Source organism: Coptis chinensis, chromosome 8 (assembly GCF_015680905.1).
Source record: "Coptis chinensis isolate HL-2020 chromosome 8, ASM1568090v1, whole genome shotgun sequence".
NCBI classification, from domain to species: domain Eukaryota; kingdom Viridiplantae; phylum Streptophyta; class Magnoliopsida; order Ranunculales; family Ranunculaceae; genus Coptis; species Coptis chinensis.
In genome coordinates, this window is record NC_141463.1 from 45,299,045 (window position 1) to 45,306,597 (window position 7,553).

At 34.7% G+C, this 7,553-nt stretch overlaps 1 long non-coding RNA gene across 1 annotated transcript; it reads left to right on the forward strand.

The window, feature by feature from the left end:
• Positions 1–2,280: 2,280 nt before the first annotated feature.
• On the forward strand, positions 2,281–7,350 carry LOC147481627 (uncharacterized). Its single transcript, XR_015203525.1, has 3 exons — positions 2,281–2,469; positions 2,517–2,577; positions 7,241–7,350. It is a non-coding gene; the product is annotated as an uncharacterized LOC147481627 (long non-coding RNA).
• Positions 7,351–7,553: the final 203 nt, after the last annotated feature.

A 7,553-nucleotide genomic window follows, 5' to 3' on the forward strand; every position in this document is an offset into this window, starting at 1 on the left:
TTTCATTTGAGTCATTAAATTAGATTTCATTATTGTTTAATTAAGTAAATTTCAATTCTTTATATCATGTTTAGTTTAAATGTAATCGGTAATGATTAGTAATGATTCTCGGCTAAACCTCCATTAGTAGGGGTTGAGAAGCCTTGATGAAAGCTTGATTCTGAATATCGTAGATTCATCGTAATTTCCTTTCCACTCTAGAAACAATTAGTTCACCATGAGAATGGGTTTAATCGTTCACATACTAGTTATAAATTGGTAGGAATGCCATGTGTAATTAGGGATTAGGAAGAACCAATTGTTCTCATGGGCGATTCAATTCGGATTACTGACGATTAAATGGATTAATAGGATTGAGTCGAGTTAAGGTGGAATCAATCCCCCTCTAACTCCTTATCATCGAATCAATGTAGCATTTCCTTAGTTATTCCCATCATCGACTAGTTGCATTTCGTGGGTAGTTGCATCGTAGTCTAGTTGCCTTTTTCGTAAAACTCTCATTAGACTTTAAGTTTAGAGTACTTACACTTGAGAACATAGCATGCGGAAGGACTAAGAGTGGAACGAATCACTCTACTCCACTATATCTCATAGACTTGAGAGTAGAATCTTTGATAATATAGGCACTTAAGATAGTTTTAGTTTACTTACGTTTTGATTTCATCGTTCATTTCGTGAGTAGACTATTCATTTTACTTTTATCAGTTATTCATTAAGGTTAAATCAGTACAGTTGCATCTAGTTTTCGATGTTTCGTTAATTAGTCTTTGAGATTAGTTCATTGCATTTGCATCCAGGTTCCAATCTCCTGTTAATTACTCTTTGAGGTTAATTCAATACATCTGTATCCAATTATTTCTGATTTCCCGTTAATTATTTTTCTAGTTTAGTTCGATAGTTTACAATTTCTAGTTAGTTATGCTTTAAGGTCAGTGTGATACAGTTACACATTCGGTTTCCGATTTCTAGTTAAATATTCTTTAAGGTTATTTCAATGCATTTGCATATAATTTCTAATTTCCCGTTAGTTAATTTCTGATTTTAGTTTAATTCAGTTGCATCTAGTTTATGATTTTATGTTAATTATTCTTTGAGGTTAGTTCAATGCAGTTGCATCTAATTTCCAATTTTATGTTAATTGTTCTTTGAGGTTAGTTCAATGCATTTGCATCAAGTTTCTGATTTCCCGTTAATTATTTTTTGAGGTTTGTTCAATGCAGTTACAACAAATTTATAATTTCTCGTTAATTATTCATTTAGGTCAGTTCACTGCAGTTTCATCCATTTTTCAATGTTTTGTTAATTAGTCTTTGAGATTAGTTCATTGCATTTGCATCCAGTTTTCGATTTCTCATTAATAACTCTTTAAGGTCAGTTCAATACATCTGTATCTAGTTTCTAATTATTTATGTTTTGAGGTTAGTTCGATACAATTACATCCGGTTTCTGATTTCCTGTTAACTATTATTTGAGATTATTTCAATGCATTTGCATTTAGTTTCCAATTTCCCACCAATTATTCTATGAGGTTAGTACAATGCAGTTGCATCCAGTTCTCTGTTAATTATTATTTGAGGTTTGTTTAATATATTTGCATATCGTTTCCGATTTCCCGTTAAATATTTTTCAAGGATTTGCATCCAATTTCAAATTTCTTGTTAGTTATTCTCTGACCTTAGTTTAATGCAATTGCATCTAATTTCTGATTTCTAGTTAATTACTTTTTGAGTTTAGTTTATTATATTTGTATAAAGCTACAGAATGACACATATACCACGGTCAATAAAAACGTTTATACCACGGTTCTTCCAAAAACCGTGGGAAATACTTATATACCACGGCGGAAATTTCTTTGGTTATTGGTTTACTAGTATATGCCACAGTTACATGAAAACCGTGGGATAAGTTGGGCCATATACCATGGTTAGTTTTTTTTTTCCAGCATGAGAGTACTCCACATCCCCACTACCTTAAACATAAACAGTGGTATATAAATTTTCCACTTTCTACCATGGTTGATGACTTCTTTATATCTTATATATAATCTTATCTTTATATTCTTTATATATAATGGGAAAACTTGCCGCCATTTATTAGTTCCCGTATTTTCAGTTTTAACCCAATCTTTTGGTCCAAAAGGGTACCGAAAAGTTTCACCACTCAAAACCCAATGGCCTTAAAGCCTAAGGACATAATTGTCATTTAATCAGTTATTCAGTTGTAGGCCATTAATTTATTCCAAATAGCACGTCTCTTCCATTTCTTTCTCAAATACAAAGTCTGTCTCGACCAGTACGTATATCCTCCCATAACTTCTTTCTCCTCAAACACGATCTATTGAAAAATTAACAGGGATCTCACTTCCAAATAGAGACGAGTTCTATTTTTCTATCTCCTCTCTACCAAAACAAACAAACTCGCTGGAATTTTCAATGGCTATATGGTTCAAATTTCTTCTTAAACGCAAAGGTACTATTTCGTTTATTTTTCCAATATTTATCAAACATTTATTTTAGGGATCATTCCAATATTATCAACCCTTGCAACCCCCCCAAAATTTCCGCTTCAAACTTAAAGGTATGGACTCTGCTCCTTTTCACTCATAGTAATCTTCGTTATGGTTTCCATTTGATTTTAAAAATTATGGCTTTTGGATGTGATACGTTTTTCCCTCTTTGTTATATACCTGAGCAACATTTGTAGTCATCTTAAGAATGTGTTTGCGTCTTTCATTGAAATGCACGTCTCTTACATTTATGGGCTTCTTCCCCAAATTAATTTTTCGAGGCTTTGAATGCATCAGTAACATCACATCTTGAATATTGAAGGGTTTGCTTCCAAAATTATGCTTATTACTACTTTTTCACTTTTTGATGATTATTGGATTTTGGATATTCAGTGTATGTTTCTTTTTGGGGTTGTGGTTTATGAAGGAAGACAGTTGTGTAAAATTCACTGTTTTGGCCTATCAGAATTTCAATTAGAGCTCTATCATAATTACATATCATATCATGGGTGTTACTTCAACTTAGACTCAGTTTTGGGGAGATAACATCTTCTTTTACTAATATTTTGTCCTATTTGTTTTCTTCTTTGTGCATTTCTTGCTTCCATATGCGTAGCTTTCAACTCACCTACTCATAAATCTCAAAACCTTCATCCCATTTTAATAAACTTTAATGCCCTTTATCTTATGTTATTTATGTAGTTCATAATAAAAATTGATGAAGAGGTTATTAAGTTGGGTCCATGTTGTTTCCGTTCACTTATTTTATTTTTGCTATAATTAAGATTTTCTTCCTTCATATCAGGTATGGCTCATCTCTTCGATTTTCCTAATATTCCCATCGGTTTTCCACTACTTCTTCGGACTTGGATCATGTATAAGTGAATGTTTCTTTTGTCCTTTTAAAAAAATTGATTGATTGAATGATTTATTATTATTATTTACACAATTTTTTGTTATGCAAATAATTTACTTTCGATCGATGTCAGAGTTATGGTTTTTTCATTACAACTGATTTTTTTTTCACATTAACGGGGTATATTAATTTTTTGTATTTCATTCTGATACTTAACCAAAAATGTTGGTGGTCGTCTACTTCTATTTCCAACTTCATATGTGTATCTTTCAGTATTTGTAAAATTGTTTTAATTTCAATAATTTTAATCTCTTATTGTCTCCATTTCGCTATTTCATGATTAATGAGATACATTTTCCATTCTTATTATGTTTAATTGTTTCCGCTTTGTTTTTACTTTTAAACACATCAGTTAATAAAACTATTGCACCTCACATTTAATTTTCTTAGGTTTAAAATTATTTTATCACTTCTATCCTAGGCTTCCCTCACAACTTCTATGTCCCCTACTACTAAGATTTTTTAATTTCAAAAAAGTTGCCAGACGTTTACCCCCTACTATGTCCCCTACTACATTATGTTTGTTTTACATTTTGAGAATAATAGCACCATGAATTTTGTACAATAGTGTATTGTGCACTATGTGGAAGGAGTAATGAGTGGTATCATTCTTCTTGATTTCATTATTTTTTAGGTACCTGTAGTGACCCTAAATCTCACTCTCACTCTCACTCTATCTCTCTTTTTCTTCTTTCTTTTCTCACTATTCTCTCCCTTTCTCTTACCCTAGCGGCGCCCCTTTTTCTCTCCCACTTCTTCTTTATATATCCCTCCCCTCTCATTCCAGGCCGTCCACTTGTCGCCCCATCGTATGGCGCTCCTTCATACCGTACGTATGCCGTCACGGTCTAGGGTTTCGCGGTATTGATCCCGTACTTCCCCTCTTTTCCATCTTATGTTGTGGCCCTATCCATTTGACCGTGACCAAATCCAACTTCCAACCCTGTGCCACCACAAATGCCCCTTCTCGACTCCGCGGTCCTATTAATGGACCCGGGGTCGAGAACCTTCCTGGTGACTCTCTTTTCACTACGCACGTTTCCCTTCCCTCGATTTGCATGTGATGGGACTGCACTCATCACACGCGTTTTCAGCTGCCCCTCGTACCTCGCGCTTCCACGTGTCTCGGATCTGGTTGGCGGTCTACCCGACTCCTCGAATTCCCCAATACCCATAATTACCTCTTTGCCCTTCTCTTGTATATATAATAGCAGTCCCTTTTCCTCTTCTCTAAGGGTGTCCACGTAGGCAAATTTTAAGTACCCACTTTACTCACGCTAAATCAGGAGAGGAAAAAATTAATCATTGGGAAATAAGAAGAGAAAAAAGAAATTATACCCCGCGATTACATAAAGGGGGAGAAAAAAACTGCCTGAGAAACGGGCCCTAAACCAAAAAACAGCCCCGCGATTTAAAAAACCAAAACCTTTCTTCTTTTCTCTTCCGCCGACCCTAAAAAAAAATTCCCAACACTCAAAAACCCAAAACCTTTTTCGGAAGTTCTCCATGTTCAGGAGTGGCAGTCCTTTTAGGAGCCGAAGCCCTGCATATCAGAGGAAGAGGAGCTTGAGTAGGGATGACGAGGTTGTTATTCATAAAATGAAGGTACCAATGATACTGTTGAATGTGACAAGATTAACAAACTTCCGTAAGGATGGGCACCCATCAATCTACGGCAAAAATGTGACTGATGGACGGAAGGTTTCTACAAGGCGGCATGACTGCAGTCATTGGTGTGTTCCAGGGGTTCCTGATGCATGGAATGAATTGATATATGTGAGTCTCATCTTACAACAAACAACTCCACCAAATTTAAAGTAAAAGTTTTGTATTTGCTTGGCTTTTTTCTTTTTTCTTTTTTAATTATCACTAACAAAGGAAGAAAACATAATAAAAAGTCAACAAATGAAAGAATAGGAATCAGTAATTAATTGTAACCCGTAGCATATATAAATTTTGTTTAAACTTTTATCTTCTTTATGATCATGGACATATCAAACATAGTAGGGGGTGTGGATTTTACATTCAAGTATAAGTGAAAAGAAGTTATTCGATAAAAAGAACTCACTTTTAATTGTGGTTCAAAAAAATATAAATGTTCATGCATGGCATCAGTAGCATCTCAAAGGAATGTAATTCCTTCCTACCTAATATTGTTTGCATCTCTTACATTGACGAAGGGAAATGCAGTTTAATGCACCAGAAATTTATTTGCATTTCTGTTAATACATGCTAATTAGAAATGATGAGTATATTATGAAAACTTATTCTGATGTATAATTCATTAATTAAGTCATCACCTTGGTCTTAATGGATCGAAACCGAGTGTAGATGTTTATAAAGTCCACTTTTTTCACGGTGGATCTTGGGATTAAATTAGAATGAAAGGCGATATGTTGGAGATTGTGATACCAATAGGATTATGATGTCGATCTTAGAAAGAATATCGTTGAGGTCTTGAGGATTATGGTACTAATAGAATTTGAGTCGATGATGGATATACTTCAGAACCAAATTGAACGTACAGTCTCATTAAATTTCACGAAGAAGCCGACCACTCTATTGTTAAGGTTGTTTTAGGTTGACTTCATAAAGCCAAAACCATATTTGCTGTGCGAATCTCATTTGGTTCTTAACCTTATCTGAGTATGGTATATATTTTGGTTTTGGGCAGCATGGTTGAGTTGTATCTAAATTTTGAAAGGAATATAGTGATGAATATGAGTCTGATAGGTAGCTTATACTACAATAACTTTGTTAGTTATGATGTAGTTTTTTTTCGTTTTTGAATAGCAGCTTTTATAGAAATTTCATCTGCTTAAACTGTTTTGTTTGGTACAGGGCGCAAGGAAATTATTCTCCTGACCAGATTTCTGAGAGAGAGAGGGCATTAAACAATCTGGTGAAGGACGCAAGGGACTAGATCCTGTACCAAGTCAACCACCAACATCTTTGAGGTCACCCCAGCGGGAACCGAGAGATCGAAGTGATGTTTGGAAGAAATGGTCTGGTCTATTCTTATAACCTCCCCAAATCCCAATTTAATTACCAAATCCAACATTACGAAAAAGAAAATTAAGAGGAAATAAAACTTTCACCGCGAACAAAACACTAAACTCCAACAAAACAAATTCCTCTATTCTTCACAAAAAAAACCCACCCTATCGTTTCTCCACTTTCCTTGGAGGGCTTGATGATCTAATTAACAGGCTAGGTAAGTGATTTTGATTTCTCTTTCTCATGTATATCAAACTGATTTACCATTGATTGTCAATTAAGGGATGCATTTAAAGTATTGGATAAAGAATCAACTGGGTATTGACTAATATTGGAGAGAAACTTGAAGGGGAAGAGTTTGATGAGTGGATCCGTGAAGTTGATGCTGATGGGAGGATTCGTTAGGAGGAGTTTATTCAGAGGATGGTTGCTAAGTGATTGTGGAAGATGATTTCAAGATCTGATTTTAGCCTTTTAGTTGTGATTGCATGTTTGGTATGTGGCTTTGTTCCTTCTGATTTTGTATGTTTTTTTATTTATTTGGATGGTGGAATCTTTATGTGGGATTTTGTTGTTTCTTGATTTTCTATTATGATTGTTTAGGGTAACTCTTATGTATTTATGTGTTTTATGATCTGATAGAACATTATTTTGCTTAATGTAATTTGGTTTTTTTCTTACTTTTGGCAATGCATTGAATGAATGACAGGTGGAAAATGTGGCAAATACATCCCATGGACACCTCCTCCAAATCCAACCTCGATTCCTGTATTATCATCATCGGACGGTTCAAACAAACTCACTAGGAAAAGAGATCCCAGATTAACTTGTGAGAATTTTCTAGCTGGTAGAATTCCCTGTTCATGTCCTGAACTTGATGAAAAAGAGGAAGAAGCTGAGATTGGAATTGGAACTAAGAGGCCGAGGTTAGAAATTTTGGGAGGTCTGTTGAGGTGTCAAATACGGGTGTGAAGTTGACATTAGTCACCTTAAAGGGTATCATGTTTACATCGAAGTTTGTCTTCGTTGCAGCTTAATGCCACTTCGGTTTTTCTTGATGGTCGAGAAGCGGTATTGCCAGCAAGCAGGGAAGTAAGTTTTTTATTTATTAATATATAACTGTTTAGTTTTGAT